The 25775-nt window shown below is 36.5% G+C and overlaps 1 protein-coding gene across 9 annotated transcripts in view; it reads right to left on the reverse strand.

Annotated features, from left to right (window-relative positions):
- Positions 1-25775, reverse strand: part of LINGO2 (leucine rich repeat and Ig domain containing 2) — a 1108249-nt gene that overhangs the window by 728040 nt on the left and 354434 nt on the right. For 3 of the 9 annotated variants that reach the window (XR_011431581.1, XR_011431582.1, XR_011431583.1), the window contains exon 3: positions 5031-5177. The exons of the other annotated variants lie outside the window; for them this stretch is intronic. The gene's annotated coding sequence lies outside the window, so the exon portion shown is untranslated. Of the gene's footprint in view, positions 1-5030; positions 5178-25775 lie in introns of those variants that run through there. 9 annotated transcript variants of the gene reach the window in all.

Consider the following 25775-nt stretch of genomic DNA (forward strand, 5'->3'; position numbering starts at 1 on the left):
CAGAAAAGAGAGCAAAGGGCGTTCCAGATAGAGGGAACCACATGTACAAAATCGATGTGAAGGAGAATGGATTGTTCTTTTTGAAAAATTCACTCTCTTTCACACTATGACTTTGCAGACGAAACTACTGTTCCAAGTTTCTCGTAAGGAGAGACTGGTGTTTCTTTATATTTAGTTAATTTATTCATTTGTACAAATTTATCAAGTACTCATTGTGTACACAACAACATGTGATATCTTGAAGAGAAGACAAAATACATCTTGGAGAGGGATTTTCCATTGAAAAGCAAATCATTTAAATGGGAAGTTATGATGTAATGGAAAGAACACAGGCATTGGAGTTAGAAGTCAATTTGAGTCTCAGTTCAGCTACTTACTAGTTGTGCAACCTGTGACAGTAATTTCAGCTAGATGACCTAATTTCCTCATCAATACAATAGGCACTGCAAAACTTAACATGGCAGAGTTGTTGTGGATATAAAGTATTTGGCACAGAATTGATACTCAAAAATAAAACAGAAAAACACCAAAAACTGTCCCCTATTATTCTAATTGTTCTCAGGGATGGACTGAATACTAGCATATGATGGTATAAAATTTAGAGTCAAAAGGTAACTATATGAAAGCATGGCTCCGGTAGATTGGGCAGTCATGGAAGAGTTCACCGAGGGAGCAGAATGTGGATTTTCCTACATAAATGATATCTGGAGAGGTTTAATAAAAAAGAAATTCCCTTTGGGAGAAAACACACATTTCAGGGTTCACTTTAGAAGGATAGTCTAAAGTGTGTAGAAAAGACATGTGTCCTGTGGCAGCAGAGAGGCAGGGGAAAACAGTTTTATGTTAATGAATAATGAGATACATTGGATAAAACACATATTATGAAGAGCCTTGAAAATCAGGGTAAAGATCTTAAATACTAACCCAAGAACACAGAGCATTACTGAAGGTTTTGAGACATGTACCTATCCCAGAGGCATGATGAGGACCACATAAGGAAGTAGAATGCATGACTTGATCTTTCTTATCACTGAGACTTCACACGAACTCTCATCCCAGAGTGGCCACCCTTGACCTCTCCATCTAAAGTAGCCTCTCCCTCTCTGTAACATCATATGGTGTAGAAATTATCTTATTTATTTGTTTATTTGAAATTATTTTCTCCTCACACTAGACTTTAAGCTTCATGAGAACAGAGACTTTGTCACTCTGGGTTTACCAAAATATTTCTAACATTTTGAAGAGTATCTGACACATAGCAGGCTCTCATTTGCTCTCTCTTTTCCCCTCCTCGCCTCTCCTCTCCTCCTCTTTCTCTGTCTTTCTCTCGCTCCACACACACACCCCCCACCCCACACTAACATTTACATATTTTCCTGAAAGGAGAAATATTAAAATCTCTTGCAATAGCATAGATATGAGCCGGTGAAGGCTTTACAGCAGAGTGTTGGCAATGGGTATAAGAAAGAACAAATAAGACTTATATTCATGCTACCTCTGTAGACTTAGAGCTTGTCAAAAATAATTTTCATGCCAAAATGTACATTACATTCATATAATTCAATGAGTATCTAAATCTGCCAAGTCATGAGCTTCTGTCACAAATCTATTTATCTGCACTGAAACAGTCCACCCTCCATCCCTCACCAGAGTTCACAAATGCCAGCTCTCTGGTCATTCATATGTCATGCTTCTGTAAGATAGCTTCCTGTAGATAATCACACCTTTCAAGGTCTGCTGTGTAAATACACACTAGCTAATACTTAATGACAATCCATTTTTCTACTTGGCATTAGAGGGAGGAGTTGTCACATTATCTTTTCTATCAGGGAAGTTACTATGTAACGGCATCTTTTTTTCCCTAATACTATTAATAAAAACCCCTCTTCTACAAGGACAGGATAACTGCATTTTAGACCATTTTAATTTGACATAATAACTTCACGGGGGCAGTTAGGGGGTAAAGAGAAAAGGGACAGAATTCACCAGATATAAGTTCAAAGAATAAGTGGCCACTCTGAATCTGTATGATTTATTGTTATATCCCCGGCATCCTGCAATTTTCCTAGAAAATAAAAATTAGTTAGTAAATTTTCCATTGAAACAGAGCCTGAGGTAGAGATAGTGAAGACAAATTCATGCTTCTTCCTCTCATTCTTTTGGTCTCAACTATGCCCACATCTATATTCCAAATCCAAATTACTCACCGTGTATCCTCACTCTCATGTTCTAGAGCCTGAGATAAACCACAAGGTTTGAAGCAGGATCTCTGAAGATTCATAACCAAATGGGTAAGAAGAGCTGAAGAAGCACAGGGAAGGGTGGAAATACTTCTAAGTGTGATGGAAAAAGAAGAAAAGAAGGCTAGTAAAGAAGGACCTTGACAGGTAACCTGGAGCAATATTCAGGGAAAAAAAAATCTCTTCCAGAGTAGAAGAAATCAGGACATTTTGTATTGCCCTTCCCTAGTTTCCAACAGGCCTGCTAGAGTTAGTAATGTATGTCTGACCCTTGTAAAAACCAGTAAGCAATGACACTGAAGAAGAGGAGATTCTAGGGGCAATATTTTTTGTCTGTTATTATGCAGGAAAGGAGTGGGGTCAAAAGAAGAAGAAAGAACAATCTAGCACCATTGTTTTTTCAGGAAAATGCCTAAGCTTAATAATAATACAGGAAACATGGAGAAGAGATCTAGCAACCCACAAAAAACTTGGAACATGCACTCAGAAAACTTACACGGTGTTACAATGGATGAGAAACTGGTGTTCACTTATAAATTTATGCATACTGATCAGATACTTACACCAGATTCTATATGGTTTTTGAAAGCCTCGATACAGAAGAAATTCTGTGGGGTATCTTGTGGAATAAATGTTTCATATATTTACTAAATGAAGAGAGAAAAATCCATTTCCTCAAACAGAAAAATTGTTCTTGACTGCCTTATCACAAATATTTATGTCAAAAAAAATCTAGAGCAATAAATGACTCTGCAAAAGGCTTCCGTTCCAACTGTGAGAACGAAAAAAGGTGCCTTTTATCTGGTGGTTCCTCAGTAACCTGATCCACATTTAGAATATTTTCTTTACTATTGTTATTCCTAGCACCATCGAAAGCTTTTAATAAGGCAATTACACATTTAATCTTGATTAAACTTGCAACACCTCTTATTTACTATGTAGCTATTTCTTTAAATATTTCCATCATTGCCAATATGGATAGAACTCAATAAAAATACCAGTTTAAAAGATTGTCATATTTCTTTAAAATGCACTGTGGCAGAATATTCGTGCTTGATTATTTAAACATTTTCCCTTTGCCTCAACACCAAATTCATGTTCTCCTTGGCTTGACAGATATTTTAAATAATATTTAAATTCACTAACCATGGGTATTGCTTTCAGATAAGTTATGTGAACTAAATGATATTTTGCAATCTTAGACCTGATGAACCACATCTGAAGTCACCTGAGCAATCTAGCAGGGAATGAGAACAAGAAGGAAATTAAGATAAAACGAAAAGATATCAAGCCACAGAAGACAGAGATTTCCTTAAGACTGAATTTTGCCATAAAGCAATTACCATTCAAGTGAAACTATCTTATAGGTAAATTTCCTCACAAAATCAGTAATTAAACCTCCTTGAGTGAGGTTGAAAAGTAAAGTCTGTGACTACCGTACAGTAAACAGTGTCAATGAGATTTCAGTTTATGCCAATAAGCTTTACCATATTTTTCAAATAAATGATGCTTATTGGCCAGAACATTTCTCTGATATTAGTAACAGCCTGGTGACCAATTTCTTAAAAGCATCTAGATTGACAGTTATTGGATTTTTTTCTGCATTATCACATTACAGAAGTAGGAAAAGTAACAGGCATTGGAGTATTTGGAATATGAGGGTGAACCACAAGAGTAAAATATTATTTGATTATAATACTCAACATAGAGTTGCATTGCTTGACAGAAATGCTTTTAAGGGTGAAGTAAAGTATTTTTCCTAATTTAAATCCTCTAATATGTAATAAATATAAGCCCATTCTTACTAACAGACAACAAAATAAAAACATAAACCTCATAGCATATGTCTAGCCCTACACAAATGTATTCATGATTTTGATATAGCATCAATAAAACATTTATTTTAGAAATTGAGTAAACTTAGAATATATATTCTCAGCTTTAAAATATCACCACCTTTAGCATTTTCAATGTTTTTCTTCGTATTTATGATATTGAACCTGGTTAGAAAGGAAATAAGACTCTGTAGGTCCTTTAATGGAATTCTCTGATAGAAAGAATAACACTGTTTTGAGATAAGGAAAGAAGGACAGTTCATATTTTTGTTATTATTTTGATAAATAGAAACTATTCTTCCAACAGTCTCTTACTGTCATGAACCAGTGATTCATATTGGATTCCTACCTGCCCACTGACAATTATCAAATGGACAATGTCATAAAAAGCAAGTCAAATAACTAAATAACTAAGGATATTCTACCTGAAGTATGCTAAACAATGTAACTGCTTACTGAATAGGAGTCATTGTTTGCCCAACTTAGAGCCCCTGTTTTCACGGCTGGCCTTATTTCCATCTCTAGTACAGGACAGTCCAAAGCTCCCAAATGCTCCACCCTCCCTGTCCATGGCCACTTGGAAATAGAATGGCGCCTGTTGCTAGTCAGGTTGAGTGCAAGTACCAAAATATCATGGAGAGTTGGGTCTAGAATTGATACCCTGGTTAATTTAGAAAGGGTAAAGTGAATTCATGGAGGAAAAGAAAGAAGGTAGTCCAGAGAAGAATGGAACAACCAGAGAGAACACAAGCAAGAAAGTACGCAGTCCCTCAGAATCAAGAGAGGTGAGAAAGCAAACTTATTACCTGAACTACTCCAAATAAAATAATTTAAACACCAGATATGGTACAGATTAAACAACTTTAACAAGGGATTTAAAACACATAACTATACAGAGAGAGAGAGAGAGAGAGAAAACAAAAAACAGAATTAACAACAAAAATAAACTAATCAATTAATCAATAAATACATTTTATTTCCCAAACCATGAGGTGAACAAAGATGCATTTAAGAGACAGCTTCATGCTCCAATAACCAGACTCATGGGCCAGAATGAGGGGAGAGGAAGAAAAAACGGTGAGAGATCTTCTTCACCTCATCTCTGTAAAGAAAAAGGTGGAAAGTACACACTCGTAACTTTATTTTTACTTGCATTTTTACCACAAATCCCTGAACCAAAATAATTATAAGAGAAGCTAATCAACAAAGGATTTAAAGATTGTATTAAACCAACGGAAAGCTAATGATGACTCACTCTAAAATCTCCAAACACAAGGAAATACGATCATAAACATACTATTTACTTCCAGCTACAAAATGCTACAGTCTCTGGTGATATATATGGAAGAGATAATTAAGATGAACAAAGAAAAGAGCTGCTTGCCAGTCTTGTTTTAGGTGGTGATTATCCAAATGAGCTTTATGCAATGGTGTTCCGATTTATTGGATTCTACAGCTAATTGCCCTAGCCTGAAAACTTCGTATAAATATGTGATGTCTAATCCCTAGCTGAAGACTACCTTAATAAAAGAAATAACACCACCTACCCAAAATGCTTGAAACTACCTGAAATGACTTGAGAGGAACTATTTCCACGGTGGGTGTATAAATGGAGTGCTTATTAATATTTAGAGTAGTAGGAACTCTACATTTTCTTCAACCATTGGCCTCATGTTATGCATTCTTACATGAGCATAAACTTCTGACAATAAACTCTTTCCACAGTGAGTGCTGGATTAATATCCACTTGGTATATAAACGGAATTCTATTCTGAGTCATCTTCACAGAAGTAGAAATCCAGTACTTTTGCTTCAATAATAAGAGTAATATCACCTTTGGACAAAGGTATAAAAAGGGACATGACAGAGAAACAGAAAAAAAACAAAACATATGAGTGTTACTTGACTGATCAGAACAAGTAAAATGACAAACTTCACAGGAACAATAATTTTTGTTTATTTTTGGAGGCATTTGGGTTGTCTATATTTTAGTAACTTACTTCAATACCGTTACAAAAAGAAGCAAGATTACTAAATCCTCTAGTAGACCAAAGCTTATCATCCATTTAGAAAATTTTGTCCTTTAATATATTTTAGATGCTATCAATATTTTCCATGGTCTGCCAGTCTCGCTTTCTTTCATTCACTCCTCTGTGCATTTTGTGGAGAGTTATTATTCCATTCCAGGAAAATTTGGAACCCTTCCCCTATCAATCTAACCCCTAAATTTTACTATGATGCTTCTTGTATCACAACCCAGTTACACAGTATTTTAATGGTAGATGCCTGTGTTTGCAGATTCCCATCTGCATACATCCAAATAAGAAACCTCCAGAAGCACCCACAAAGCATAATCCTCCTATCCATCCATTAGCCAAAGTTGTAGAGAGAAGAAATATGACAGGCTAGAACAGCAGACATGACAAATCATCCTAATAAAATACTCTATACCTTTTCTACTCAAAGCGTGTTTCTGGGATCAGTAGCTTAGATATCACCTGGGAGCTTGTTAGAAAAGCAGAATCTCCAGCTCCTACACTTGGTAATCAGAATCTGCATTTCACCAAGATCCCCACATGATTCACTTGCATATTAAAGTTTGAGGTGTACTTTTTGATACCATTTAAGGAACTCAGAACTCACAAGCACTTGGCAGGAAACCAACCAGAAAGAAAAAAATCCAAAACAATCCCCACTCCTCTACTCCTCAAAACCCCACCACAGCCCATCAAAAACCGAAAAGAAACAAACAAGATATGAACAAACTTACTGCTCTGGTTGGGAGACTTTGATCTACAGTAAGTTTACGTCACAGCTCAGGGAAACATCGAGTTAGCTATGGGAGGTTAGTGTGCTCATCTTCAGATCAATACAAGCAGGGGCAAGCTCTTTTAAGCTGAAGCCACACATTAAGTGACTACTTTTAATTGCTGTCTCACGAGACTGTATTGCACTCACTTCTTTCCTTTCTAAGGTAGTCTGAGCATTCAGTTCTTCCTAGTCATTAGCAGAGTGGTACCCTCATTCTCCTATACGGCTATGTGCTCAAGGCCTCTTCTCTGCCTTCCACTAAGATTTATTCTGAGAATTCAATTAGAAAGATCCTGTGTTGTCTAACTGGCTTCCAGCAGAGAGAGAGGGACCATTTGGATATTTTCATATGTGAGTGGTGTGACACTTAAGGCAAATGGTTAAAGTTTTATCAATTAAATTCAAGAATGACAAATTTCTACAGGGAAAGGAGGCTAGCTCAACTCTTAGATGATAGGTTCATAAAGGCAAGGGCTGCGTGTACAAGGGCTATTTTGTTATTGCTGGGTTTCCATGTAGTCCTTGCATGTGGCATGTGCTCATTGATGATTTTTAATAATTGAATTCAATTGAATTATGATCAATTCCTTCAGCCTAATCAGATAGTAAGGTATTCATATTCAGACTGACACTCTTGGATTATAAAGGAAAAAAATACATGACAGTAGGAAGAGCCTAGAAAATAGAAGCCTTGAGTTCTAGTCATACCTCAATGGCAAAAATAACAGTCCTTTTCCTGAAGGGGGAAAATGTAACCATTACAAATTGTCAAAATGTCATGATATATGTGGCATAAACTGTGAAATAAGTCACTGGTCTATTTCTTTTGACATATTATAAATAGTTTAAAATATTATCAAGGTAAAAAATAAAGGCTATGTGTCCATTTCTGGAATGATAGGCCAATATCTGACCAAATAATCAGTGGCTTCTCTAGAATTTCAGTAGAAGAGACTGCTGGTTGTTCTTCAAAATTTGTCTTCCCTCTTCTTCCAAGTATCACAGCTGGGCATTTGACTTTCTAGCTGGAGATGACATTTGTCTGGCTTACTAGAAGCTAGATGTAGCCTTGTAACAAGGTTCTTCCCAAGGTAACAGGAGTGGAAGTGTGGCTTGCTCCCTGGGCCATCAGACATTGCACCTGTGCTTCTCCATGCTCTCTTCTCTTTCTCATCATCCAGACATAAAGCTGCCTACAATTCAACCTAAGCCCTGCAGTTGATGACAAAGTGTAGGAATGGCAGAGAAAAAAAGATGGAAAGAATCTAAGACTCTGTATGACTGTGTGGACCCAGGTTTCTTACCCCAGAAATAAATGTGGACCTCTCACCTTGGAGGAGACAGAGAAGAGAAAGAGAGAAAAAATCTATTCCGTGTAAGTTACTTCATTTCAGGGTGACTTTGATACAGCAACTAGGCCCTTATCAAAATTAATGCAATCCTCTAATATCTACCATTTACAACAAATCTATAATTCTACATAAATATCTGGATAACTTGGGACAGATTCATTTATGTCTCTGGATCTTTGTTCTATTATTTCTAAAGTCAAGAGGTGAACTTAAAAGGAGGAAAAGTCTAAGGTATAGAGTAAAGCAAGATGCCACAGTTTTAAAAACAAACAGCCTTGGACTCAGATACAAGATTCCTGGAAGCATCAATGTAAAGCTGGAAGGAAGTTAAAGATAATTGAATGCAAAGTCTTCATTAAGCCACTGAATAAAGTGAAGCTAAGACAAGTTAAATATTCTGCTTAAAGACTCAGAGCAAATAGTCAGGCTTTGAATCTTGTTCCCTAACTCCTACCTAGGTGTTTTCTACCTTTTTAATATTAATTTAATATTTAGTGTTAACCAATTCATATATGCATGAGACAAATTGTGTTACAAGATTTTTTGTGAAAAACAGCATCCACTGCCCCATCCTACTCCTTCCACCTGAGTGCCGTTCATGAGAGGTACTTCCTTAAACTCTGTAAATGGTTTCTTCTGATTTTCACCTCCATATTTCTAAGCATTATGCATACGTGCCTCTTTCTTGATTTTTTCATTTAAGTCTATTGGTATCCTACTATGATAGATTAGGATTTAAATCACCAATCCATACACACAGTTGCCTTCCTCCATCCCCTTATTCAGTATTTACATTATTATGACTATGAAAAAATCAATTCATGGCTGAATCATGCAGTGTGTTATACATTTCCTGTCTTCGCTGGAATTAATAATTGGCATATTTTATGTTTGTTTAGTTTTCTATATAACAATTCATTCTCAAATTCTCCACCATAAGTTTAAATCTCCATTCAACATATTCAGACAAATCAGCTCATCTTTCTTTTTCATTCCTTTTTTCTTGTACATTACACCCTGAGAGCATTCCATTCTCCTCCCTTAATCTCTACTGGATCCCCCTAGACCTGACATTCACCTCTTGATCTGAGATTTCCCATCATCATCATCCTGGAAATTCTCCTTTTTTCTATCTGTGTCCAATCCTTTGTGTACTAGTTTCCACGTCCTCCTCTTTTTTGATTTTTTCTGTGGTTTGATGAAACACTCTCTTCAATATACTTTTGAGAAAGAGAGTAAAGGAAGTAAGTTTTTCAGGATATTCTATGGCTGAAAAAACATCTATTCTACGTTCTTACTTGATTGATAATGTGGATAGCTATTTAAATTCTAGAACGATAACATTTTCCATAAGTATTTTGAAAGTGCTGGTCTATTTAGCTTCAAGTATTGTCTTTAGAATACCAGTGCTATTATTTTATTGAGATATAGTTCACATACTACAAAATTCACCCTTCTAAAATGTTCAATTCAATGGTATTTATTATACTCAAAAGGTTGTGCAACTATCACTATCTAATTCCAGAACATTTTCATCATCCTCAAAAGAAATTCTGATTTCAGTTGAATACACCTGCCCTTGGCCATGCCTGATTTCTGAGAACAGAGCACCGAAAGTAAGTTGTCTCCAGAGAACACCTCCAGTTTATAGTGGGATACAAGAAAAGTATTTATTGGTGATGTGGGGTGGGAGATCATGATCTTGCTTCTGAAAATCTGCTTCTTAAGAAAAAAAAACAAAAGAACACTCAGCTGATCTTTTTGAATGTCCAGTTGTACCGCCTCCAACTTTCAGCAGCGCAGTGTCTGGTACATCTATTTGTTGCACTTTCAGAGGTTCTGTAGCATAAATCAGCCTATTCCTGGGCATAAGGAGCTATTCCAGGAGTTCCTCATTCACAAGTTAGATTCATTCTTTCTGGACAACGAAGTCAATTACCAAGAATCTATATGCTTTGCTACTTCCATATTATTTTTGCTATTCTTCCTTCTTGAGTACTTTTCTTTTTCCTTAGTAATTTTTACAAGGAAACCTTTACTGTCTTTTAGTAAGATACCGGGAGGAACTGGAGGAAAACTCACGTTTATCCAGTAGCCTCAGGCGCTCATTCTATTACGCATGTGAGTCATCCATTATTCAAAGGAATTATACACGTGACCAAGAAGAATGGTCACTATGTGGCTTTATAAATCTAGATAGCTGGTACTAAAGACAGACAGACACATACATACACACACATATACAAAATCCAGGAATAAAAAATGTGTGGAAATGGTCATTCTGCAAGGTGATCAGGAAAATAACTAAATAGACAATGTACAAAAATCCTGAAAACCGATGGACCAGTCACTGTATTTGAGGGTAAAGACGGCTCTCAGATTTATTTATTGACAGATGGACACCAAAGAGGCAGTAGAGCTTCCAACTGAAATGTTCATTAGCGATTAGCTATAATACCCCATGCATTTGGGAAGTGACAATTCTGAAAACAGAACATTATCACTTTGATACCTATAATCATTTGCTGCTGATATAACCTTGAATCTGTCTGACTCATAATATCTTCAAAACACAGGCTTAGTCTCAAAAGCTCCTAAAGTTGCAAGCCAGAATTCTTTTTTTATGTGACAGAGTTTGATATTTATATTAAAACTGATCTGGTCCCATAACATATGACAAGCACATTATACACAATGGGTGCTTAATGACTATATTTTATGATGATGAAAATTAGCTAAACGACGCACTAAATCTATTGAAGTGTTCTCATTTTTCATTGTTTCTATGAAAATAGGAAGGTATGACAATTAGCCTGTTTCATTAAATAAGACAAGATCCATACCATGATGGTTTTATGTACAAACTGAAAATGAGGAGGACATGTCTTTCCTTAATCACAGGAGGTTTCTAGGATTTACAAACTTTTAAAGTACTAAAAGTGAAGGATCTATGAATCATTGAAAGTTTGGAATATTCTCATGGCATCCGACTCTGAGCCTCCAACTTTGCTGTCAAACACTGGGAAGCATGTGCTACAATGTAAAAGTTATATCCTGATATATATGAAATTTTTCTTTTCCAAACTGTTTTGAGATAGCTTTAGGGTTGGAAAGTGGTCTACACTGTATTCTAAAATGGTGGCTGTGTATGTGCGTGTACGTATGTATATCTTAGACTGGACATCTTTATATGTAAGTTAATTTCCTTCTCAGAGATGAAGAATGCAAAGTTTTAAAGGTTTAATTTATAGAGCATATTTGAGCTAAATATTCAAGAAATAAGCAGTATGGTATACTAGTGAAGAATATTGAGTTCAGGGAGAGAATTTTGAATTTGCAGAGCTTGGGTGATTACTGAACTGTTCTAAGCTTGAGGTCATTTACTCAACAAATACTGATTAAATTCCAATGTTTCTGGCACAGTTCTGGACACTTAGTAGTAGTATATAAGCAGAAAATATATTTTATCCTCAAAGTATGTATATATATTATGTATAAATATGTATATATTATGTATGTATACATGCATTGTATATAAACATATGTACACTGTAAAAGTAAAGGCAGAAGAGAGAGAACTATTAGGAGGTTACTGAAATAACTCAGATAGGAGATGACAATGTCTTAGACTAAGATGGCAATGATAAAACTGGTATGTTCTAATTTCACTGTTAGAAATTGGATATATTCTTGAGGTTGAACTGACATGTTTTTCTGATAGATCAGATGTGAAGTATACTTGAGAAACAGAAATTTACAATGACTCAAAGATTTTGTTCTGAGCATCTAAAAGGACATAGTTGCCATTAACTGACATGGGCCAGGCTGTGTGAAGAGAATATTTAAAGATGAGGGGATATTAGGAGTTCAGTTTTGGACATGTGTAGTTTGATATGCCTATTACATATCCAAATAAACCCTTGAATATATATATTTGGAATTTAGGGGAGAGATCCTGGCTAGAAATATAAAGTTGGTATCAGTGAAAGCGGTGGGTTCCTGTGACATCAGTAGAGAAGGTGGCCTTACCTCTTAACACGGAGATTCACCCAGGGCCCCCGGAGAGAAGGCAGCGTACAGAGCACAGCTGCTCACTAGCGCATAGATGTGGTCGTGGGAGCTGATGGAGTATTTCTTGTGATTGCATCTATTTTCTCATTAAAATAGGAACTGATGCCACCTTTCGAAAAAAGGAGGTTGGTTTGAGGAGAGAGAGGAAGAGAGTATGAAATGAGATGGCATTTGGGAATGAAAGACTGGATGATATCATCAGAGGAGTGAGAACAGTGAAAGAAGAGAAAATGTGTGAGGACTGGAACCTGGGTATTCAAGGTTGAGGGGATATGAAAAGGAGCCAGGAAAGGAAGGAATGGCCTTCTCCTCCTTCTTGGAGGAGGATGACCAGGAGACTGTGTGTCCTAGACTAAATGAAGAAAGATGAGTGACTTGGCTGACAGTTCAAGTAAAATAAGGGCTGCACAATGATCAATGGATTTAGAAGAGTGATCTTGACAAGAGTAGTTTTGGTTGAGTGGTAAGGATTAACACCAGATTTCAGAGGGTTCAAGAGAGAGAAATTGGAGGCAATAAGTATAGATGATTATTTCTTAGAAATTTGTTGTCCAGAGAAGGAAAAAAAATAAGTTGGTAGTTAAAGGAGTGATTTAGGTCATGAGAGAGTTTTTTTTCTTTTTAATAGAAGAAATAGTAGCATGTTGCAACTCAGAATGATACAGCAGAATGTGAAAAGCTGATGATGCAAGATACATAACTGTTCAAAGAACAACCTTGAATAAGTGAAAGCGGTGGGTTCCTGTGACATCAGTAGAGAAGGTGGCCTTACCTCTTAACACGGAGATTCACCCAGGGCCCCCGGAGAGAAGGCAGCGTACAGAGCACAGCTGCTCACTAGCGCATAGATGTGGTCGTGGGAGCTGATGGAGTATTTCTTGTGATTGCATCTATTTTCTCATTAAAATAGGAACTGATGCCACCTTTCGAAAAAAGGAGGTTGGTTTGAGGAGAGAGAGGAAGAGAGTATGAAATATTAGTCTCAGACAGTATAAGAGTGAATGGATTCACCTGAGGTGGCAACCTGAAACCTGAATCCAACCCGAAACCTGTCAACTTAAACAGTGCTGTATTTTCTTCTAGCCATATTCAGCGGCACAGCTGCAGGCACAGAACAGACTGAAAACTGGCTTTACTCAAGGTCCACTTCTTTTTCCCAAATGAAGCAAGCAAGAAGCAAACAAGCAGGGGCATGTAAGAAAATTAACTATAATGACCGAATATTGATTTTAGGCTAGATAAGAAGAAAAATAAGGACACATGGTATGAGAGATACAGGAAATGTTGATACGATCAGTGGGTCGTACGTCAATCAGGGATGAAAGACTGTTAAAGTTAGCTGGAAAGAGATGTGTGGGTATTCAGAGAGAGGAACAGATGAAGCTGAGATCACGGAAAGGTTGCATTTATTGGTAATAACAAAGTTTGTGGTATGACCATGAGTGGTGGGTGGCTACAATATTATAGAGGGCAAAGTCATTGGCAGAGACATGGTCAAGGAGCTGAGAGACCAGGTTATTAGAAGGATAGCCCACATATTCGTGAAATCACTAAGAACCACGATAGGAAAAGTGTTAGAGAATGACAGTGAGCCAGGACCAAATCTTCGAGAAATTAGGAAGAACAACCAGGGTGGCAGTGATGAATGCAACAATAAGAGGTAATGGTCGGATGGCCTAGTGGCATAAGCTTCAAAATTGGGTGTTTTTAGGGAAATAAAGGGGAAATAGTCTGGCAACATCAATAAGAAGCAAGGAAATGTCCAGTGGTCTGAGGAGTGTGAGAGAAACCGCCACTTCTTGAGGAGGATGCCTGGGAGCCTGTGTTAGCAAGGGAGAGAAGGCTGTAAGTAGACCAAGAAAATCCAAGTGATCAAAGGAGATGTTTTGGGGAGAATAAATTATTCGATATTTCTCTGGTCACTGTCAGTCAGAAGAAAAAGTAGCAAGTGTTCAAGAGCTGAGAGCTAAGAAAGAGAATCAGATGGGGAGATGTGTAGAGATGTGTGGGGGTTGGAGTTCCAGAAATGGCAGTATCTAGGAACCCTGAGTCTCTGGTGGTAATTGATAAAGAATGCCTGCCATCTGTAAAGTGGAAGGAATAACACTACCTATGCCACAGGTCGTTATGAGGAGTAAATATGATACTGATGTGAGGCACTTAGCCCAGACCCTGGCACCATTTAAGTGCACCACAAATACTAGCTATGACCAGCTTCACCCTCATCCGTCAGTCATGCTGAGTCCATTAGGAATCAGCCAAATAATTATCTAGGAATCAAAAGTCTCCTCCTAGAAATAACTCCCTGAAATTACAATGGAAGCTGATGAGGAAATATGAACCATTACATAGAAAAATCACTTAGCAAACAATTTTTTTTTCATAACAATGGCAATTATTTTCTTTCTTACTTTAGAACTTAGGTTTATTGACTCTGTTTCAATGACTCCATGGTATCTGACATGTTGATGCTTTTGATGAAAAGATGAGCAGAATCAAAATGACATTTTACATGTCAGTAGTGAGAAATACAAAAAAGAGATTTCAGATTTATTGGATTTTTCCAAAGCAACATAGGTTCCCAGTCTCTTTTCAGTTGAAGTAACTCTTTCCATCCTAAGTTGGTAGTTAGCATTTGCATGTGGAAATGTCTTCTGAGCTGAATTCTTTTTCCTTTCATGAAAATGGAGAAATGTCCCTATTGTTTGATATGGTCTATCAAGAAGGTTTGGAAGTTCAAATTTATATTCCCAGTCTCTTTTCCCAGAAAGTCCTACTTATTCCCCTTCCACTCTCCCTTGGCTCTCTCTCTAGAGTGTCCTTTTGTGAAGAACTCTGCAGTCTATTATGTCTGTTCTGTGTTAATTAAAATAACATCCAAATCATTTGGGGGTCTGGCTCCCATAGATGTATTGCTCTAGTCTACTTCTAATTAATTCTCCACTCAGCACTAGCAGTGGCCATATCATTGGTCAGGAAGATTAATGAAACTGGATAAAACAAATAGATTTGTAATTCGGGAGGACAAGCTAAACATCCCCACTAAGCAGATACTGCCAAAACTAGCAGACTGTAGCTCATCTCTTATCGAGGCATGACAGTAAACATTCATCAAGTAAAGGAAAATAATATGCCAGCCTTAAAATGATATCTTACTCTACGCATAGTCTCTACTAGAATACTCTGATGTGTCTGTTCTAATTAACTGTAACTAACAATGGGGTTACATTACAATAGACATACAGTTATTTTTCAGCCAGTGCTAGCACATGAAGTATGCCCTTAAACCGCTTGATGAGATAGAAAGCCACATGTAAAAGCAGATGGACAACTAATAAGCTGTGCTGTAAGGTTGAGCGATATGGCATGATTGGCTAGAGATGCTACAATCCCATTGAACCTCTCTCAGAAACAGGCAGTAAATCTGAATCCTAATTACAGTGGCCCAGCTCATTTCCTAATCAGGCTGCCAGACAAGAAAGGATCTCATTTGAAGCACTAGCCCTCAACTGGAGCTAACAGCCCTCAACTTGAGTCTTTGGTTCCTGCCATAGTAATCACAGCTTTTGCCAATGGCAAGGCCTAGAGATTTACAAGCCAACAGCAGTGCAAAGTAGATCACGATGGGTGGGGGCATGCTGACAAGCCTTAAGGTGGTGCTTTTCACTGGTAACTGGACTATCTCAGGAGAGTGTATATTGATCAAGAACTTATAAAGACTGACACCAAGAAATAATTTAGGTAGAGTCTAACCATGATCTGAATTGGCATACAGTTTGCAAGACTAATCTGATTTAAAGAGTCTGTCTCCTTGCCTTTATTTGCTTCTGTCATATGATGTGATCTGATTTAGGGATGCAGAAATATGATGTCAAAACCAAGAGCGGCTAGAGACATGCAAATACTATTTATGCTATTTCATTTCAGCCATCTTTACTTAGAGCTACTCTGCAGTCCACACTGATGTCCCCTTGTTCACACACTAATTGTGTAATTTAAGTTGTTAACATATCTGTTTCACCCTTTCTTGTAAACTCCTTCCAGGCAGAAGCTATGTTAGTCATTTTTTCCAAGTAATTTGCTAAATTAATCAAATAAAAAAACTGTGTAAGACTTTGGAGCAGTAGGTTATATAAGAATCAAATAAAATGAGTCCTAGATTTTAGGAAGCTTCATAGCTGTTAGAAGAGCCAGAAGTAGGCACAAATAAAATGTACATATATATATATATATATATATATATATATACACAAGTAGGAATGTATATACATGTACATATAATGTGTATTTATTTTTATAGTTAGATAAAATATTATGTTCGCTGTAAAAAACCTGAAAAATATAGGCTACCAAAGAATTACATTAAAATCATTCGTAATTCCACAATTCTGACTTAAACACTTAAATTTCCCCTTATAATTTTTCACATTTTCTGTAAATAAATGAGACATTTGTATTTTAACAAAGGATACTATATTTGTATATAACTTTTCTTATCTAGTAGCATGTTGGTCCATAGCTTTTCTGATTTCCCTTTAGAATATAAACTCATAAGTTTGTCTCTCGCTTTCAATGGTGTATTCCCAGCAATCAGAACAGCGTCTTGTATACAGTAGGCACTTAATCAGACCAAAATAATTCATTATCTTCTACAGTTAGGTTTTCCGTACTCTAAAACATAGAGTTACAGCATTCACACAAGTTATCTAAGAGAAAAGTCAGGGACAGATTTCTGAGAACCATAAATGCCTCGAAGTAAGGTCTGTATTGTATAAGGTAGAAATTTTCTATCATTTTTTAATAGAAATGGTTTGATTAGATCTCTGCTTTACATTCTTGCCAATAAAGATATCCCACCAGCTGGCACTTTTCACTTTTGATTTCTGGCTAACTTACGGGAGTAGGAATGTGACATTTTCAAAGACATTTATCAGAGTGGTGATCATTTCAGTGGTGAGCCCCATTTTGTCTCTAATATAGAAGGAACTAACGACAATTATGAAATCATGCTGGGTAACATGAAATGTTATCCACCAGCCAACTTGTCTAGAGTAACAAAAAGAGTAACTAAAAATTAAGATCTTTAGAGGCATATTTTAAAGTCTATTCATAGAATCCCAAAGTCCAAAGCATATCTGCACGGCAAAGGGCAAGATGCTGGCAGGGGGCTTGCAGCTCTTTTGTCACTGTCTGTTGCTGGCTCTTTGGGCTGCCGCTCTCCCACCCTGAGAAACCAGGAAACCTCCAAACCAGAAAGTTACAAGAGGAAGATAAGCACTTTAGGATATTGCCTCCTTGTCCTCATGTCCTAGGAGTCAATGATTTCTTCTCAGCTTCCAGATTCAGGTACCCTTCTCTTAGAATCATAATATGTTAGAGAAGGAAAGAACCTTAAAAACCAGGACTCTGGGAAAGATGAAAACCAGTAATGGAGTATCACCATTAAGCCAAGATCTGAATTTCTCAGCTAGCAAATGTACTGAAAAAGTTCAGCGCACCGAGAGCTTCCATGGGGCAATGCAAGCCATATTACCAATAATGGGTCCCTTGATAGCATAGTATAAGTGCTCTATTTCACTCAACTTCTAAATCAGTTAAGTGTATCATAAACAGCATTTTTTAAAAAAAAAATGGAATAGAATGTAATGCAAAAATCAGAGTGCATCATAAGTGGGAATATATTTTTTCAGATGTGCATGTTTGGGCATGTGTGCACATGTGTGTATGATCTGTGTTTATTGAACTGCAATGTAAAATGTGTATTTTATTTATTCTGGATCATAGTGAACAATATTTGAAAGCCACTATACTAGTCTCATACGAGAGAACTATAATTGAGGGGCCATAATTCTGAACAAGGAGCTGATATTAAACAATTTTAAATACGACTAGCAGCTTTTCAATGCATACAGAGCGAAATTCACTTGGAATAAGAAAAGCATACTGTCAAGTTATACCACGTAACATCATGATTATTTAATTTCTCTTCATATACAAAGGGTTGAGTTACTTTCCCAAAGTAACACAGCTCAATGGTACACATGATGAAACTCAGTTGTTCTGGCATCCAGTCCAATTATTTTCCTGCTAGTTCATATAATGACATTTCCCCTATAATGACCATGTAAAATACTCTGTGAACAGATCATAAAAGGAAACCTCATTTAATACATAATAAAAAATTTTCTCCAGATGATAAATGTAACCTGTGTGAATACGCCAGCTATAATCAACATCAACTAAATAGTAATAAAGTGTCATGATACTCCTTTAAATAATTACAATATTTTTTGTAAAATAATCTCTGTCCTTCATTTTTCCTCAAGGAATTATAAAGATAGGTTTGGACGCATGTCTTCTCTCATCCAAGAATATGACGGTGACTTATTTCTCTCTAAAACAGGCATTAGAAAATATCCGTATTTGAAAGCCCCTCCCTAGGATTATAGTTACAGATTAGAGAACAGGCCTCTTCTGTTAAATCCTCTTATTCTCTTTTCTTCTCCAACCTGTTAGTCCCTCCAGCCTTCCCCATCTCTGACACTAAAAAGTGAGTGTCTGAGGACTGCGGAGGGTAAGAAACGAAGTAGTGACTTCCTCAGACATTTATAAATGAAGTTATTTGGGCCAACGTCTCCCTCTCTCAGAGTCCTAAATTGATGTCCATGTAAGGGACATTGTGAATGACACCATAAAGAACCTAGAAATTCATGCAAGTGAAATTTACACGTCAAATAGACATTGTTGAAAGAGAAGTTGAGAAATACAGAGATGACCATTAGCCTAAGTTAGGCTAGCTGAATATTATAGAAGTTCAAGGAGGCTTTGTTTATTTGATTTCCAAATTCTCAATCTGTTATATTCTTTGCTAGGTTCAGGAAAAAAGGAGCTGGAAATAGGAACATTAGTTCCTTATACATTATTTCAAATTAAATTTCAATAGTTGTCAAGGGTACTTAAGAGTTCTCTGGGTCAAAAAAGGAGTTGAAGCAAAGTAGTGCACAATAGGATTTAACAAATGCCTTTAGCAGAAGGAAATTTATTTATTTTTCCTCCTTAAAATACTGTGTCTGTATTTAAGGTAAAAGCAGGGTCCTAAAATCCAATTCTTTTCAAAGATAACTAGGCTTAAAAGTAAATCATTAAGCAGGTCAGTGTCTGGGCAGTTAGATCAAATCAAAGCACAGCTGAAACCTTTTCCAGCCAATCAGAGACAATCTTTATAATTCTCATCACAGAAAATGCAGTAACATTATTCCTAGCGCTTCCTTCCAGATAAATGATGTACTTAATATTCTTGTCAGGCTCCAGTGCTGGATGGTCTTCAATTTTAAAATGATGACAACCAAATGTGTGAAAGCACTTCAGTAAAAGTTTAAGGTTTCATGGGGATTATCTTCAACATTTGGGCCCTATAAAGCGCATGTCTTAACAGGCAGGGCTGTTTGTCCTTCAAATCCTCACCTGTCATCACTTGTCCCAAACCTCTAATTTGTTAATAATTGAGAGATTCCTTTAGCACTTGAGTACATCTTGAGTTGTGATACTCAGGTTCTGTTAAGACGGACATAAAACTCAGAAATTCACCATTACATTACATTTCCCTGGCACATAAGATATATTTACGTTTCTAAGCATCATCAGCTGCTGCATCTGTCTCCTCCACAGGTATGTATTTTAGTATCACACAACTTACAGCCTAGTAGATACCACAGTGAGCTGAATACAGGAGACCTGAGTTCTAGGTTTTCCCTTGTCACTGAGTGGCTCTGTGACCACAGGGATTTGTTCTACTCTTGGTTTCAAAAGCAAATATACCTGCCCTTACGCAGAGCTATAAGAACTAGGATACCATGTCCACATCAGAAAACATACCTCTGGCCATCTGCTATACGAGTCTCATCAGAAGCCAGGTTGACAGAAACGATCTCTAATAAAGTTACTATAAGAATTATGCTTTCTTCATACTCCTCAAAATAGTATAATTTTGATACATTACACTGGATCAGGAGGACCCTGCCTTTCTCAACCACATTTGCCCAGTCTCCTGTAAAACCATCTTCGCTCAGGTGCTTGACGACTACCATTTCACTTTAAGGTTTTATAGAGAGCCATTTCAAGAAATAGTCATATTAAGATTGTTTCTACATTTAGACATAAAACTGTGATATGAGTTTCCAACTTCATGTTTCCTGTATGAGGTCCCGTGTGAAAAACTGCTTTTAAAATCGAGAAAAAGAAAAAGCGTGTCTCGCTCAAAGAACTAGTCTGCTTCCTTCTTTCTGATACGAATTTATGTGATTCAACATGCTTCCCTTTTTCCTTGACTTTCAGATTGCCAAATAAAGCTCCAGTTTAGTAACTCTGGTAAGCCTCACGGATAGCATTTGGTCTCTTTTTCTACACAAATTTCTGTTTAGCATTTATTTAACCTATTTGTAAAACATAATTAAGCTAAATAGCATACACTTGCAATAGAAACTCTAACCTAAATATATTTTTAAGTGGTAAAGATAAACAATTGGGAATAATATTTGTTCCATCTAGGCTTTTAGAGGAGATAATTGAAGCCAAAGCCATTTGGAAAGAGTAAGAGAGTATATAAACTAAGTTTGTCTTATAACAATTGTATAAAATGACAGTTTTTGCATAACCATAGTATCCATAATTATTAACTTACCTATTTATTTCTTCCACTAGATAATAAGCCCTTTGAGGGTAGGAATAGTATACATCTTAGGAACCCCAGGTTTTAGACACTGCCTGACACATAATCAGTAAATGCTGAATGAATAAAAGAAAAAATAAGAGACTAACAAATGTAGAAATATAATAATACAATGGTCTTATTGACCTTATTATTTATAATAAGATCACGATATATTGCACAGATTTTAACATCACCAGTGGTGCGAATCATCATAATGAGCAAAAAAAGATGATAGTGAAAACACCTCATTTTCCATCAGACTGTAATTTTGAATCATTTCAGTTTTTCTCTCAATGCAGTTTCAGCAATGCTTTAGCATTCTGCAGAACCAAAAGCTTTTAGAGCTAAACGCATCAATTACACATAATCTTGTGATACAATCTTGCCATGAATCCTTAGTCATTCATCCTCAGCCCACAGAATGCCATCTGCTTATTTTGAGTGTACCTTATTACAAAGAGAAAAAGAGGAAAGAAGTCTTAAACTGATTTCATTTCCCTGAATTATGCTACTTTAAAGTATTATTTTTGTTTGAAAAAAAATGCTCTTATGTTTTCAATGACATTAATGACTTTAAAGGTTAAAGTTGCTATAAAGATATGATCTAATCATGCTGACCTTTTGATAAATCATCTTTGCATGCCTTCCTCTTCAGAAAGTGAAACAAAAAATTATCTCAAGAAAGTTCTAACTAAATATCCAGTGACCACTGTCCTGATTTGATTCCTTACTGGTTACACTTTCACAAAATCCCAGCATTGTAAGGGTAGGGTTTGGACTGCTCATTTCATGTGGCTGGTTCTCCGGGATAAGGTGAAAGCTGTGAAATTTAATGGTGGAATGAGAACCAAGGAAGCATTCCATCTTCTCAGCAATGGTGGCCTGACTTAAAACCACGCACAGGAGAAAAAATGGAATTACAATCCCCCTTGATTCTGTTCATTTCAATAATATCATTAAAATGATATTTTTATGATAAACATTTAAAGAAGGTTTTTCAGTCTCTAAATATTTCCACCATTACTTTATTCCTTGATTTTTAAAACAGATATGTGTAGAGTGTAAATGCACCCAGAAGTTAAATTTTCCTAGGTCATGAGAACAGCTAAAAGAAAAACTGGAACTAAAAATCTGGTTCTCCAGTGCCTAGAGCATAGTTGTCTCCAAACCATCCCCTCCGTCTTGGTAGTATCTTATGCATTTTTATGACTGTATTTTATATATTTATTAACATAGATATAGGGGGCCTGGCTTGGCCTATGATATAAACAAATCTGGCATTTAGAAGTGTTCCTTTAACTAAAACTGTTAATCATTCGTAAGATGAGCTAAAGATGCTGGCCCCTGAAACACCATGTAAAATTTATTTAGAGAACATGAATTGCTGAAATGTAGTCACTTTTACCTGTATCAAATTTCCTACTAGAAATCAAAGTATGTAGGCCACTGATGGAATGGATGGTTATTAAGAGGACAGATACAATCCTGGCACCTACTCAACTTTCTATCTCCTCTAACTACTTCCCTGACGAAGGTCACACTGGCTCTTTCTAACTACCGTAAGAGCTCCCCAGCAAGTCTCCCTACACCTGTCTTCTTTCCAGTCTATTCTCCAGGGCACCATCACAGAGATCTTTTAAAAATGCTGGTATGATTAGGTCACTTGCCCATTAATTTCACGGCTTCCAACTGAACCAAGGATTAAATCCAAAGTTCCAAAAAAATTGTTTAAAAAGTTCCATATTAATTATTCCTTTCCCATCCCTGGAGGCTAATCTTCTCTGTGGCTCATCATACTCTGACTATTTTGGCCTTCTTTCAGTTCCTAAAAGACTATAAACTTCTTCACCTCAGAGTTTTCACACCATTCTTCCTTCCGCTTGGAACGCATTTCCTCTACCCCTGGCCTCACACTGTCCCTACTTACTCTCATTCATCATCTGCCTAAAAACTCTTCTTTGACCCTTAATTCCAACAATGTAAATAGATTCTCTTGTTATGATATCACATCTAATCTTGCTTCTTTTGGCTTCCAGATTTTATCCATAGTAAAGTTCATCATCAACTCTATGAAAGGAAAATTAGGAAAATGGAGAGTTAAGCCCCTAAGTCATTCATGCACTATGTAGAACTCTTCAGCTATTTTGAAAAATAGTTTATTTACATAGTAAATCTACAAATTCTAGGATGATAAAATATATTTGCAAAGTCAGATAAGCATTTGCAAGATAATACCACAAAAGACAAGAACTAAGACTAAAACAAAACTATTACTTGAGTTGACTTTAAAAATAAGGTATCACATATCATTTTGTTTCAAACATAAAATAGAACTAAAGTTGTAAATGATCCAAAGAACAGTTATAGCAGGATTATAAAATGTCATTTCACATAGCAACTTCCACAGATCAGCCAGGATGGCCATGGGGACTGTGTTGAAAAAGATTCTGGGCAGAATTTAGATTCATCAGAGAATTAAGAATAGATCTACCATATGATCCAGCTATTCCACTGCTGGGTATTTATCCAAAGAACTTGAAAACACCAATGCATAAAGATACATGCACCCCTATGTTCACTGCATCATTATTCACAATAGCCAAGACTTGGAAGCAACCTAGGTGCCCATCAAGGGAAGAATGGATAAAGAAGATGTGGTTTATATACATAATAGAATACTACTCAGCCATAAGAAATGATGAAATACGGCCATTTGTGACAACATGTATGGACCTTGAGGGTATTACGCTACGTGAAATAAGTCAGAGAGAGAAAGTCAAATACCATATGATCTCACTCATAAGTAAAAGATGAAAACGACAAACAAACACATAGCAACAGAGATTGGATTGGTGGTTACCATAGGGGAAGAGGGAAGGGGGAGGGCAAAAGGGGTGATTAGGCTCCTATGTGTGGTGGACTATAACTAGTTTTTGGGTGGTGAACATGATGGAATCTACACAGAATTTGAAATATATTGCGATATACATCTGAAAGCTATATAATGTTATAATCTAATGTTACTCGAATAAAAAAAAGTTTGCATTTTCTAGAATGTTTTAATAAATGAAATGATACAATAAAAAAATAAAATAAATAAAATAAAATAAAAAAGACGGCTGTGATTTAGTGAAATGGGCAGAAAAGCAGGGAAATGGCGACTGACTTTAGATTTGAAGGGGAAGAGATAAGAGAGGTGAAGTACCCAGCACACAAGTGAAAAAGTGAAGCCTAGAATTCAGGACTATTGACCATTTCTCTAGTGCATCTGTTACTTTGTTACAAACACTTAACTGATCTCCCAATAGTATGCAAAACAGTTGAAACACTTTTTCTTTTCCTTCTCGCCTCTATGGTTTCCTATTCTCCAGTATTCTCCTACCTTATTGGTCATTCTTACCTCGCCTTTGGGTGTGTTTACTCCTGTGCTCAACCCCTACATGCTGGATTCCTCAAAGGATCTCTCTTCTTTCTTTACTTTCTTGTTAGGTAACTTCATTCCACCTCAAGACTTTAAATATTTTAATGCTGAGAACTACAGCTTCTTATTTCCAACTGACTACTTTGTATCTCCACATGGATATCTTATATCTCAAATTTAATCTTAACATGGACAACACAGAACTCTTGACTTAATGTCAAAACCTACTTCTATACCAGCCTCCGCCCTTTTTGTAAATGGAATCCCAATCTATAATTATCTCATTCCGATGATCCAGAAGTTTTCCTTGATTTCTCTCTTTCCCTTCTCCCTCATATTCAATCAGTCAGCAAGTCCTGTTGATTCTAACTCTAAGTCATACCTGAAACCATCCACTCTTTTCCATGACTACCACCCTAGTCCCACTTACCATTATCTCTGTCTGGATTATTTCAAGAGCCACCTAATTATTTTCCTTGCTGATTCTGTTTTTGCCTCCTCTCATCCATCACCCTCTCTATGGCAATCAAAGTGACCTTTTTCAAAACAAGAACGAAATCTTGTATTTCTCTTGCTTAAAATTCTCTAATGGCTTCTTATTAAACTTGGAAGTAAATTCAAACTCTAAGCCCTGGCTTCTAAAGCTTACAAAATAATGATCTGCCTCACCCACTTATCAATCTTCATTTTATAACACTACCTCACCTACTACATTTCAGCCATCCTAGCCTTCTCTGGTTCCTCAAACATGCTATACTCATTTCTACCTTAGTGTCTTAGCATTACTTGGGATACTTTTCCCAGGGACTGCCTTGTCCTTATCATTCAGAGATTGGCTTAAATTTGACTTCAGTGGACTTCTCTAACCATCAGTCTGCAGGAAATAATCATACACTGTCCTTCATCTCCTTCCTTTATTACCCTCTTTAATTCACTATATAGCACTTATCACTGCCTGAATAATTTTGTTGTCTATTCATTAATTTGCCAATCATTCATTATTATCTGTGTCTCTTTACTTGCAAATAAAATCCATGGGAACAAGGAAGTTGTCTTACCTATTAGTCCCTAGAGCATATTGGGTGCATAGTAGGCATGTAATATGTATTCACTGAATAAATAAACAACATTTTCTATATAGTTTTCTACACTTAACATAAAATTGATCCTTTCTTAAGTCCCTGCAGCAGATTTTTAACCTTGGGCTACATTCTCGTGACCATTCAGAATTTTCTGGATCACTCTTCCCATAATCAGTTGCCATATATTAAGAATTTACAAACATTTATGTAAATACACATTTATTAGAAAAGTAAAACTCAGGCAGGAACTAGA

The sequence above is a fragment of the Equus caballus genome, chromosome 23, assembly GCF_041296265.1.
Source record: "Equus caballus isolate H_3958 breed thoroughbred chromosome 23, TB-T2T, whole genome shotgun sequence".
Taxonomy (NCBI): domain Eukaryota; kingdom Metazoa; phylum Chordata; class Mammalia; order Perissodactyla; family Equidae; genus Equus; species Equus caballus.